The sequence below is a fragment of the Apium graveolens genome, chromosome 10 (genome assembly GCF_009905375.1).
Source record: "Apium graveolens cultivar Ventura chromosome 10, ASM990537v1, whole genome shotgun sequence".
NCBI classification, from domain to species: domain Eukaryota; kingdom Viridiplantae; phylum Streptophyta; class Magnoliopsida; order Apiales; family Apiaceae; genus Apium; species Apium graveolens.
In genome coordinates, this window is record NC_133656.1 from 235,080,051 (window position 1) to 235,093,897 (window position 13,847).

Consider the following 13,847-nt stretch of genomic DNA (forward strand, 5'->3'; position numbering starts at 1 on the left):
CTGTGAAAAGAACATTAAAAGGTACAATCAGTTGAAAAATAGCTGAAGTCAGTTGGAGTTCAACCAGTTAGACCAGACAGTTTCACTTCAGAAAGGGATCATGTCTTTGACAAAGAGTTGCTTTAAGATTTGGAAGAAGGTGAATTCGGAAGGGAAGACAACTGAATTCAATTAGCTCAAAACTTAATGTAATATGCTTAGAGCTTTATGAATCAAGATAGACAAATGTAGTCATATGTTCAGTCTAGAGGAACATCTATCTTGTATTCACTTGTAAATTTCTTTTGGAATCTGGAAAATGTTAAATATAATCCAGAACTTTTCTGCTATTTACTTTGTATTACTGTTTATATATTTTTCTTATTTGTTAGTTGAGTTATCCTCTAGGTATTTGTTGTTATTGTCTAACAAACAAATAGGGGAGATTGAAAGGCATATGTCATAGCCTATTTATTTATTCGAGGATTTAACTCAACTCAAATAAGAATGTAACAAGTAAATAGTGGTTCTATCGTCAAAGAGATCTCTCAAAGTAACATATGTCAAAGGATTAAGGAACATTGTTCATCTACAGACTTGAGGAATTAATTCACTGGAAGAAGATTGTGGATTTAATCAACTGACAGAGATCTTGTCAGGGTATCAATTAATTACAGGGATTTAATCTGAAGAAAATCAAGTTATTAAAGTCAAGACATGAAGAAACATCACAGAAGTTAGTCATTCATGAACCAGACAATACATCGAGTGTCAACATTGAAGTGGTGGAATTGATTCATAATTTTCAGTGATTTTCAGAAGATTGTCAGAAGAGTGGTTGTTGTTCAAGAATAGTATTAATTCTCTATTAATTAATTAAGTCATATAATTTAATTAAGAAAATAAATTATATATGCAAAGATTAATTTATTGATTAATTGAATTAATTGGTTAATTAATTCTGAATTAATATTATGTATTTTCAGAAGTGATTTTGAATTAATATTCAATATTAATTCAGTAAGACAAACATTTGAACTGGTATGACAATTCAATTGTCATACCGAAAGTCTTTGCAGTTCTTTTAGATTGTCTTGCCGAAAGTTTTTCCAGCTCAAAGGATTGTCTTGCCGATAGTCTTTCCAGTTCATTCAATAGTCTCACCGATTGTCTTGCTAGATCAACGGATTGTCTTGCCAGTACAATTCAATTCTATTGATTGATTACTAAAGAAATCAAAAGCAGATCATTCAAGACAACAACATTGAATATTCAACAACTCAAGAACACAGAAACAAAAAGAAGCAGAGAACTTATTATCTTCAACTGCAATATTACAGGACATTAATTTCTAGTATTTATTGTTAAATCTAAACCACTAGAAAGCCTTCTCTTGTTCTTGTGTAACTATCTAGCGGATCAAAATCCCTAGAACTTAATCTCAAATTGCCTTTAGCATTTGATCTTTTTATTTCAAAAATAGAAAAAGTTCATGTCGAATTTATTCTAGATTTGGAATAATTTATTTGAGATTAATCCCTTGTAAATGATACCATTGTTGTAACACCTTTCAAGTTTAATAATAGTTTTATTTAACTTGAATTTTGTTTCACTTTTTTATTCCGCATTATATTCGATTAAACGGTATAGTTTGTATTCAATCCCCCTTCTACAAATATATTGGGACCTAACAGAACCTCAAAGAAAAAATTAGTCAACGACAATGAGATTAATTTTTTTAGAATATATTTTATCTCCTCTTTATTTTCATAATTTTGATGAATCCTAACACTGTTTTAGTGTATCGTGTATTGATGTTGATGTATTCGAGAATTTTGTAAGATATGCAAATTAAGAAATTTCTTCTCAAGCGTGTACGCATATATAATACAATTTAATTTATTATACCATAGCTGTCATTTATTTCAAGAAACTTCTAGTTCATTCGCATCGTTCGATCGTTCTCGAATCTCGATCCTGGATGAAAAAATCCATTAAAATATTATATAATTTATTATCCTCTAGATGTCATTTACCTTCTAGAAATTTCTATTTCATCCAGATCGTTCTATAGATACTTAGTAAAAAAATCCCATATAGCATTCCAATCTCCTTTATAAAGGGAAACAAGTCCCACATCTTTTTCTTCATTCCATCATACTAAAACATCGCATAACTATACCGTTGTCCATCATTCTACATTATCATATATATCCCCCATTATTTGGTATCATTTTATCTATACCTCTCTCTTCTCTCATATATTTTCCGTCGCTCTTTTATTACATCTTTCAATACCAAGTAAAATATTTCGTTGCCTCCTATCCAATTTTCTCCGATCTTTGTAGTTTATTCTTTTCCAAATCAAACTTCCTATATAATATCTTTACTCCACAGACTTTTCATTACATATGTATTAACACCATCAAGAATCGTATACTCTTAATTTGAAGAAGAACTATATCCTTTCATATTAGAGTGGTTTATTGTTTACGATTTTGAAATTTTCACCTTATTTTTTTTGTATAATAGCAGGACCCTTAATTTTATCAGTAAGAAATCTCCGTCAAAATATTATAAAATAGAAATACATTTAGTATTTTTGGTTAAAATTTATACATTTATTGCAGTAAACAATGAAGAAAATGCTCCAAAAATCTACGACCGATGATATTTGCAGGTATTTTTTTAATCATATTAATCATATTTAATGTTCATTATCTATAAACTATGATAATCACTTTCTGTGAGCAACTGAAGTCTTAAAGATATTTATGACAGCCGCTGGAGGGAACAAGGTTAACATATATCATGTCAAAGGGGAAGGGATGTCTAGATCTAGAGCCATTCCGGCTCTTCGTCTTAACGCAGAATTATACCACTCAATGTTGGTAAGTTTTGTTTCCTAATAATAAATCTTCTGTACGTGGTTCCCACATTGATTCATTGAGGGGGTAAATAATTTGTATGCAGAAGGAAAGGGTTGAGAAAAAGTTCAAGCCTTCTAGCGTTGAAGCTGCTTCTGGAATTTCAAATGAAATTAGTGGTCCTGGGGAGTGATGGGACTCTTCACAAATGAGCATCAAATTCTGGAGCATGGGCTTAGGTCACCGAGATGTCCGAGAAAAGATTGGTAAAGATGTTGATGGCATTCCCAGGACATCAGCTTTGAGCTGACTTATCCAAAGTCATAAGCAGAATATTTCCTACATGTATGTTGTACATAGATTTGCTTATCTCCTGTGTGTTTTCCAACAAATACTCAAAATTACTATACATTAAAATTCATGTAATACTCGGATCATGATATTTTCGATTATCTTCCTTAAAATTGTGATATTTTCTAAAAAATTTCCTTTATTTTTGGATCTTCCTAAAATATTACGTGATCTATCTTAATATCTGGATTATACTGAGTATGACCAATTACCATCATCGCGCCGTGAGAATTTATTTTGGTACCCAATTTGGTATATCCAGTATCGTGCGTTTGTTTAATAGGTAAATAAGCTCACCATGTTTTTACAGGAAGAAGTTCAGAAGATCCTAGTACTTCCTTGATATAGTAACGTGTTTCTTGTTTTTCAATAACAAGAAAAGCTTTATACATTTCAACTGGTTCACAAGTAAAGTTGTCTCTATGCATTTGCAGATAGATTTTATGTAACGACTGAGATTTTTGCGATGTAATTATATGAATAAAGTATAGTTTTATGATCTAATTGCGGATTATGTGGATTTATGAGTATAAAATATAAAGTTATATAATTTTGTGGCTTATTTGTAATTTCTATGAAATGGAGAAAGAGAGCGTTAAATGCCTCATTCCAGTTTGATGAGTCAGCAAAAGGCATAAGCTATGTTTTGAAACGTATAAATAAGTCAATGGTAGTCGGGCCGTCAGGTAGAACGGGCCCCGTTATACGAAAGATGGATTAAATGTAAAAGGATTAAGAATAAAAGATTTGTGAATGATATCAGGATATGAAAGATATTGAGTACTCTATGTGTTTATGTTGTATAAATTCGTAATTGTGAAAATTTATATTGTTATTCGAATTATTGGGTAATTATAATACGCGCAATCAGCAATTAAAAGGGAAATGATGTATTAAGGTGTTCAAATATGAATGTGGTTGATGTGTTTATGTGAATATATGTTATTTAAAAGTTACAAGTGTGAATCAGTGATTCACGAGTTTTTAAATAGTTTCAAAAGGATTTTATTTGGTTAAATAAGGATTATTTGGTCCTTATATATATATATTTTATAAAATTATATGAATATGATCAAAGTATGAAATTTATTTTATTATTTCTAAAATAGTTCTAGTGAGTTTCTAAATATGATAAATGAATTTATTTTGATGTTCTAGTATTTTAAAATGATTTTTCCAGAGTTTATTTTATTATTGGTGATTTATCTGTAAAATCCATAGAAATTAATCCGTTTCAAAATTTTTTTTAAAAGTATGGGGAGAGAGCTAAATTCATGTTCCTTGTATTAAAAATATAATTGTGACACTTTTTGGTTTGTAAAAGCAATTTTATTATTGTTTAAATACTAGAATAGAAATTTGTATAAAAGGAATAGAAAAGAAAATTCAAGATTTTGTTTTTTATTTGTGAAAGGACACAAATTCACCCGCCACATATATATACTCAACCCTCCCCTTTCTTTTTCTTCCTCCCCGGTTCATATCTCTCGAACGTTCTCTTTTCCTCTCTCTCGGTAAATCTCCCCGTTCTCTCTCGTTTTGCACTCTTTTTCTAAATTGAAACCATGATTGAGTCTCATCTTGCTCCTAGTTCCTTGATTCGGGTTTGCATTTTAATTCTGTGTTGGTGAAATTCGAAAAACTCGAAACCCTTATCGAGTTTCACTTCGAATTCGAATGGGTTTTGGTTTGATTCTTATGAAAACAAAGTATACGAGTTTGGTTCTTGAAAATCAGTGGTTTTTGGTAGGAAACCCTCGATTCGAGGGCACCACCGAGAACCGCCATCACCGGCGATGAACTTCGGTGAGTCGGTGGTGAGCTGTGATGCTATGACTGAGCTCTACTAATTCAAATATATGATTTCAAGTAATTGCATGTCGATTATTAAGAAGTTCAGAATTTTCAGTTTTGAAACCGAGATTATTTCAAAATAATTGATTTAATTCGGTTATGTTAAATCCTTGGTTTAGAATTTAGTTCGATTGATTTTGAAATTTGTATGTGATATGTTGAATAAGTTAAGTTGGTGATTTAAGGAAATTATAGTCAAAATTACTTGATCAAAGTTGATTTTTGATGTGAATTGTTGCATGTTAGTTTAAATTATTATGAGATTAGTATTTGATTGTTGAGTGTATTTAAGAACGTAAGAATCGAAATATCATTTTATTGGATTGAAGGATTCGAGTCCAGTATTTTAGTCTTGATATGATATGTTAAGTTGTTAGTTGTTAACTGTATAAAGTAGAGTGGCATGTTACAAGTTAAGTACTAAGAAGTGATTAAGTGTGAGTGATTGTGATTGATTGTTGTTGTGGTTTGTTGTTAAAAAGGGAATTGCGTATTTACGAATATGTTATGTCCAATTTTCAAGAGAAATGGTAGATATATACATATTGAATCTATAAACGATATATTTTACTGAGATTTGGTCTTAACGAAATATGTCAGATTATGTGAATATGTGATTACTTGCTATGTGTGGAGTAAAAATGAGTCGATAATATATGTGTATAATATATACTAGCCTAATATGGGATATGTGTGGTATAAATAGAATAATGGAAGAGAATAATATGATTGGGTAGAAGTTAGACGTTCTGAGAAATGTCGGGAATTGATAAGATTTTTAATTAGGGTTCGTTCTGTATTGTAGATTTGGAAAGCGAAGGCATTCAGGCTAGGAAAGGAAAAGAGGCTCTAGGTGGCAGTAGCTCAAATTCCGTGAAATATGAAAGCTTTGTGAGGCAAGTAACTCTGCATTCTATTGTGATTTAATCATAGAGAAGATATTGATGATATGCACTGATAAAGTAAAGAATCTTTTTAATACTGTTATTGAACCTTGTGATAAACCCTGATAGTAACACCTTTTTTCAAGTACTTATACCCTGTTCTCATATTTTTGCTATCATTGCGATCCTCTGACCCTTTGCAATTTGATAAATTCTTTCTAAATAATACCATGACAAAAACCCTAAAAACCACCTCCCTTCTTTCATCCTCTTTGTTAGGGTTTATCTATTTTCAAGTAAATTGAGGGGCTTCCACTGGTTTTCTCCGGTGGAAAGCCCCAACCCCTTTATTCTCTGTTATTCTCATTTATTTCCTTTCAATAAAACCCAATTTTTTGGGTGTTTGTGTGTCTCTCCTCTTGGAGTGTGTGTTTTGTCTCTCCTTTTGGAGTGTTTGTTATGTTTTTATTTAGTCATGCTTGGGTTTATCTGGTGATGGATCTGTTGAGAACGAATTTATTGATATTTTTGGTGATCTGCAAAGCCTGCATCGGATCTGGGACGGTGGTGATTATTGCAAGAGCTCACCTTTCACAATTAAAGATTGTTCATCTTTCATGGGTTTATACTTTCGGTATGTCTATAGCTGGTATCCGGCATGTAGATAGCTGGGGTGCTTTCGGCATGTCTATAGCTGGTGTCCGGCATGTAGATAGCTGGGGTGCCGCTTCTCCAATCTCATTTTATGCGATTGGTGTTTCTGAACACTGGGCTAACCATAGTATTTATGTGATATGGTCAATTGCGATGTTGCTATTTTCAGAGATGCTGCTGTAATTTGGATCGCTTGGGATGTCTTTGATTTTGTTTTTAATTTCAAGAATTTTTAAATTCTATGTGTTAAACGATCAGGAAACAAATCATCTAATTGTTTTTAGTATGTTATTTGTTTTATCACCTGGTTGTATCGACAGTTGGGGGTTTGTCCCGACTGTACTATATTCAATTTAATGAGAACTTTCTGCATTTGTCAAAAAAAAATACCATGACAATCTAATGCATGTTGTAGTAAACTTAAACCTTGTTAATGTTTCCTTTCTTTAAACTATCTTATTTAGCATTCCTTGTGAATACCTACGCTTGATGCCTAATCATTTCCCAACTTATTTTCTTTGAACTTCACTTGCTTATTCACTTGAATTCTTGAATTGAACCTAAAAATGACTTTCGACTCGAAAGAGTCCAAATGATTTCAAATACTGGTAATCTTAAAAAGAACTTAGTTAAACTTTTATATTTTCCAATATAAAGGTTTTTTAAATAAATTTCTAAAGATTAGATAGAGACGTAAGAGGATAGTGGGACTAGTCCAGTCACATAGGAGGCTAGCTGGGCTAGTCCAGTATATAGGTTGAAATAATGTCATAGGTACCTTAATGACCGGATGGAGGTCAGTACGGGCTGATCACCCGTATTATATTCAAAAGATGGATATTCCAATCAAGGGTTCTTTGTTATTAAAATGTAAAAGTAAAAGATTTTTAAATTATGCAATGAGCGTTATTCATTTCTTTTGACTTGAAATTGAATAATTTGCATTAAACTTCTTAAAGATGTGAGGAAACTTAATCGAGAACCATGTCACTCTACTTTGACACTTGATTAGAATGATCTTCTTTAAAGTTGTGAGAAACTCTTTGAGAACCCTATCGCTTGTTCTTGAGAAATGTTGATTTACAAAAACTTGAATTTTGAAAGCCCTAAAACCCTCTCTTGGAACCCTTACCTAGATATTGTTAGAATACTGCCACCTAGTTATTGAGAAAAAGAATGCCTTTATTATTTTTGATATGTAGAATTATTTAAATAGTTACTTGCTGAGCCCTTTTTGCTCATATATATTTGTGTTGATCTAACCATGACAGTTAAGCAAGAAGATGGCCAGACTTAGGCGCACCGCTCGTAAGAGTGTTCCTGGCTGTCCCTATCGTATCGTTGGTTTCTAGGTTCCAGATCAGGTAGATGTCGTGTGAGGAAACGATGATAGTTGGTAGGAATTGTAATAACTGGATCAGATACTTTTGGGTTATCTAACGATTCCAAGTCGGAATAAAAAAATTTGAATTTATTTATATTAGGGGTTGTAATAATAATATTCTGGTTGGTAGTTGTAATCTTGTCTCATACTTTATCATGTTTAGATCCTAGTAGTTTTCGGGGTTTATTATATTTCTGTTGCTAAATAATATTAGTTTATTAGTGTTGTGGGTCCTCATTCCTAACCCTCAGATTAGGGGCGTCACATTTTAAGAGATGTCACTATGCTTATGTGTCTAATCATATTTGAAGTGGGAACTACTGGATTTTGTAGTATTGAAGTTAACTAGGAAAAACTACAATTTCTAAAATAAGCTATAAATAGGTTAGATACTGGACACTTTACACTTAGTCCAGGCTATGGTCTATGTTTCTTGTGGATTTGGAGTGATTGTGTTACTTTTTTGATTCTATATGTTAGTTGGAAAAATTATGTTTTATCTTCAGTTATGGAAAATTATGAAGGGGTACTTTATGAGAGGCTTAGATTGGTACAATTATTCTCTTTTCAACCTTTAATCACCTACAACATTTCCCAAGTTTGCGAGCCAAAATTGTGCTGACATGGAACTTTTGATTGTTTAATAGATTTGCGAAGTTTTGACAATTGACCGAAATAGTTAAAATACAGTTAGAGTGCTAAAAAATATTTTTTGAATACCTAATTTAGTTTAAGAGTAATTTATAATGTTACTACATTTGCAAATTTTAATATTATTAATTCTTAGACTATTTTTTAAGAAATGACAAGAGTCAGACACTTGTCAAAATTGCTCTTAAGTTTTTTCTTGCATTGGTAAACAAACTATGTTCTATTTATAAATGTTCAGATGATATGATATAGGATACTTTTTGGTATATATCAAGTGTGTAATGAAATGCTATAAGAGCAAATGCATGCTTAAGCTTAAGCTGAGGAGCATTATTATCCAAATAGAGCAAAATAGAATATCACACCTTTAACTTTGAGAAACAATGTAGAGACCGTGCATGATCATGCTAAAACCTCGAGCTATCATCAATTGTTCATTCGAATTAATAAAATCCTCTAGCCACCATTCATTTTTTATTTGCTTCTGTATCTGTTTGGTATACGGAGTTCATCAATTTTTTTGTGAACAAGCAATTTTTTGTGAATTTAAAGATTAAATATTAAAATTTATTTTTGAAAATCATAATCAATTAAATTTAAAAATGGGGAATCACTAAACCAAACAAGCAACCTCCATTCACAACCCAAATATCACATCTACGTATTTCCATATTTACTTTTTCCCCGTACTATATTAACACATCCAAAAGGTCTTATATTAAAGTTTTTTTGCTGATTAAACTCAAACTAGCATAATAACCCGTGCGAGGTACGGGTCATTTTCTAGAGTTTTTTTATTTATCATGCAATTGTAATGTTTTTAGTTATTTTCTTATTTGTAAATGTTATATAATGTCTAACGTATATCAAATACACGTTGATTGTTTATCAATGTGTATTATTTTCATACAAGGCATTACCAAATTAAACAACATTTCTAATATAGCTCATTAAGCAAAATATATATATTCTTGTTTCTGTTGAATGATTTGTATTTAATAAATGAATATAAATAGGGTAGTCAGTGTACGTTTAAAACGAAACGATTAAACTTAATCTGTAGAATGTCGTTAGTATGTTTACAAAGAAAAAGCTAAAAATTAACATATATGTTGAATACACCAAAAACTTTTAATTTTATTTAAATAAACTTTATGTATTGGTCTATATTATTACTGAATTCACTACTAACTTACCATTAACTAACTCAATTTAAAAAGATGAAAAATGCATAACTGAAGTCAGAATGAATTGCAATCGTAATATACAACTCCCCAACCACGGATCCCATACTACCCTCCATAAACTGAAAATCCATAACCCCAAGTGCTATGCTCAAAAAGTGTGGATTTTCAAGAACGAGAGTCTTTTGATAAAAATTGATAAGCTTAACACAAAAGCAGAAAAAGAAGGGCGATTTTAGTAAATAACCAAATATAATACTTGGGCTAATGTAAAATTTACACTACTGTTAATATAAAAGTTGATTTTAATGAAAAATGTTAGTTTTTGAAATTCAACGTATGCATATGTTAGTTTTCCATATATAAGTTATATGTGTGTGTATCATCATGTAAATTATTGTATGTTATATTTCTTAGTAAATTACGATGGTTTCAATTATTTATATGCTAAATATCTGATTTATGTACATGTATAATCATTATTAACATCTAGTGAGACAACTGATAACTTAAATAACATGCATTTATAATTATTCAAAAATTAAAATTATGTAATAAATAAATTGCAGTTTTTTTATATATGGTATTCACATTCTCTATAGCCCGTACAATGCACGGGCATACCCTAAATTGCACGAATAAGTTATTTTAATTACAGTTGGTGACGGTATATTCATATTGTATTTAGGTGGATAATAGATGACATATTTGTTTGTTTATATAATGAGTAGTTTTTGGATTATAATGGCATCAGTGCAGAATATATTCTCCGATATTTGATATTAAGCTGAAACAACATTTATACTGTATTCCTTATTGTCTACTGCGAGATTGTTTTGGCGGTATATGACCAATTATGAGTGGGAGTAGTTTAATTACCGAAATAAAGTAATATTTGTGTATATTTTAATATTAGTTTATTTTTCATGCCTTAGCATAGTTTAGCCTAAGTAAAGAATATATTCAATTATGAGAGGGAATAGTTCAATTATCAAAATAAAGAATAATATTTTTTTATTAAAATTCAGGGATTTTTATATTAAAGTTAAATTCAGGGTTTTTTAATAAAGTTATGAGGCTTTATACAGGATCAGATTGGATAAAACTTCGCCCTTGGGACTTTTTAAAACAGCTCGCACTTAAGATTATAAGAATATCAATAAAGATTGAAGAAGATGATGACGCCAATATCGAAAAACGAGTTGACTGATAACTCTAATTTTCCTGAAGTTGATTGGAATGCAAAATTCGTGGTCAGGAAACGTTGGAGGACCATGACTAACCCTAAATACCCTGAAAAAATTTACTTTGAAAGCGATGATAATGATTTCACTAATAATAATCTACTTCATGACCATGAATTTCCACTTGCCACTTTATCGAAATTGGCTCTTGAGATCTATAATGCCATTCAGGAGACGGAGTATGAGTTTGTTGGTTTGGTCAAGGCGTATATGCAAATTGTTTCTGGTTTTACCTACACTATTCATTTTAAATCCCGGTTACATGGTCAAGATGCTATTAACTTTCAAGCTAGCATATATCAGGAATTCGACGCAGAAAAATTAATGTTATTCCTATTTTTGCTAAAATTCGAGGGGTTAAATGCTAAGGGTAAATTGATTCTATATCTTTTGTAATTTGAATAAGTGAATGCAAAGTAAATACGTAAGACACACGAGATTGGTGACGCGGAAAACCCGAGATCGGGAAAAAACCGCGGGTGAGATTATGTACCCAACCAAAGTATGATCCACTAGAATGTACGATATAAGTTACAAGGGATTGAATTTAAAGTACATGAACATGGTTTACATGAACAACTAAGGTTAACATTTCGGTTGTTCTTGCTGGTGTTTCAGGGTTTTGATGTCGGGCTCTTTCTTCTCTTTCAATCACTCAAAATGGTGTGTGTTAGCGTGTATAAAAGATCCGTCCCTGTGTTCTTGCTTTCCTCCCTCTTATCTCCTTAGTCTTCTTTCTTTTTCTCTAACTTCTCCTTCTTTTTCTCCCATTCAAATCATGGCTGTTGGTGATGGAGATAAGCCTACCTGTTCCTCCATGTAATTCGGAATTTGTTAGACCAAATCCTACTCTCAAATGCTCGCTTCTTTTGTTGAGGTCATCTAGGACAGCAACTCACTCTTCCTGTCTTGGCATCTTGTCATGTCGGAAGAGGCCAAAATGTTGTTCCATTCTAACGTTGTCACCATCATCCCTAATCCTTCAACTCGTGCTGACTTCTTCAAAGCCGGATGGGTATGCTTCTACTATTACCCTTTTGATGTCGGTCTCACTTCCCCTTTTCTAATTTTGTGTTTGAGGTCTTAAAAACCCTCAATGTTTCTCTTGGTCAACTGATGCCCTTTGCATGGAGAACCCTAGCTTGTTTAGATGCTATTGATTCAAAACATCAATTAGGAATTGATTTCGAGGTTGTGAAATAATGTTACTGTTTGAAAAAGTTCAGCAACTGTAGGATTGGTTTTAGTAACAGGAACACAGACGACCCTTTGATATTGAATAATGACACCGTCAATGATCGTAACTGGAAAAAGATTACTTTTCTGTTGAAAAGAAGTCCCTTGGCGATGATGCTGCCTTCTTGCTTGATCATTGGAATAACTCAGGTTTTGTTCAGTTCCCTTCATTTTCCTTGTATTTTTTGTCATTTTTAATTGCATGTCACTTGAAAGTCTGTAGATCTATTTCAACAATGAATGTATGCCTTTGACAATTGTTCTGTGTTGTGTTTGTATGCATTTGTATGAGTCATTTTCATCGTAGCATTGTTTTAATTACTGATCCGTAATTTAGTCCCTCGATAATCACATTTATTTTGATAGGACTCCTTGTAATTGCGTTTATTGTTTTCCTGTTTCAGACCTTGACTTTGAGCCCAAACAGAACCTCTCCTAAGCTAAGATTATTGTGGAGAAAATTCGAGCCCTTGCTCTTGGTGAGAGGATCTGGCCTAATTGTCTTGGACGATCCATTCGCAATGCTGGAGCTGTTGATGTAAACGACTTCGTCCTTAAGATGAAAAAGATCCCAGCTAAACGTGATGAAGGTATTTCTGGAAAAGGCATTCTTAAAACTGCTGCAAGCCGCACAAGGAGCAAGCAATTGGCCACACCTGTTGGGAAGTCTTCTCAGTCTGTCCAAAGTTTGTCCTCAGAATCAGGAAATAGCCCCAAGAGCATTAAAGGCGCAGAAATGAGCACTGGTCGTTTTTACGCAAAAGGTATCCATCAAATCTTATTTTTATTGACGTGTTTCTTCCTTGTATTTTGCTTTTCCTGTTGTCTTTTGACTTGGATTGAACCCTTCTTCATTATTGTAGAATTTAAGCCTCCTGTTATTAAGCCCCTGTTTGTTTCGAGTCGTGATTTGTTTAAAAGAGCCCGTGATGAAAAACAACTGAAACTGAGTCCTCAAAAGCCCCCTTATTTTTAGTCCTATTAGTAGTACCCCTGCCATGAAGAAAGTGCGAATTGAGCCCTCAGCCATTAAGACAGATGATTTTACTCCCTTGGCCGTTCAGAATTATGATTTTTGCAGCAGATCCCTCGATTTTTGCTCACATGTTAGGAGACATGCTACTTTCTCAATCCATGGAAGCCCTCTCTGCCAAACCTATTGAATCAATCATGAGTGATGCAGCTGGTTACTCTTTCCATGTAAGCATTGTTATAAAGTTCTTTGTATCGCTTTCTTGTTATGTTATTCTTTCTTTCTTTATTTTGACTTTTCATTCTTGCAGACTCTTCAAAGCATAATGGTGGTCCGTGAAGTATTTAACCATGACACGAAAAGACTTAAGGAACTAGAAGATGAACACTCGAAATGTGCCTCCAAGATTCAAGCTGTAGAAGAACTAGCTTCTAACAACCTCAAGTTGATGAAAGATGTCCAGAACGAGTTGGATGATTTTGCTTCTAAAGTCCAATCTCTGGAGAAAGATATGCGTGGTGAAGCTGAGAGAGCTGTTCATCAATAAATTATGAGGACAAGGGTGGACATAATGCTGGAATACCAC

General features: G+C 32.4%; 1 long non-coding RNA gene across 2 annotated transcripts; it reads left to right on the forward strand.

Annotated features, from left to right (window-relative positions):
- Positions 1-2,230: 2,230 nt before the first annotated feature.
- Positions 2,231-3,275, forward strand: LOC141693929 (uncharacterized). 2 transcript variants are annotated; one of them, XR_012563309.1, is made up of 4 exons: positions 2,231-2,531; positions 2,610-2,659; positions 2,761-2,870; positions 2,953-3,275. It is a non-coding gene; the product is annotated as an uncharacterized LOC141693929 (long non-coding RNA). The 2 variants fall into 2 exon arrangements; XR_012563308.1 differs by having other exon boundaries at positions 2,519-2,659.
- Positions 3,276-13,847: the final 10,572 nt, after the last annotated feature.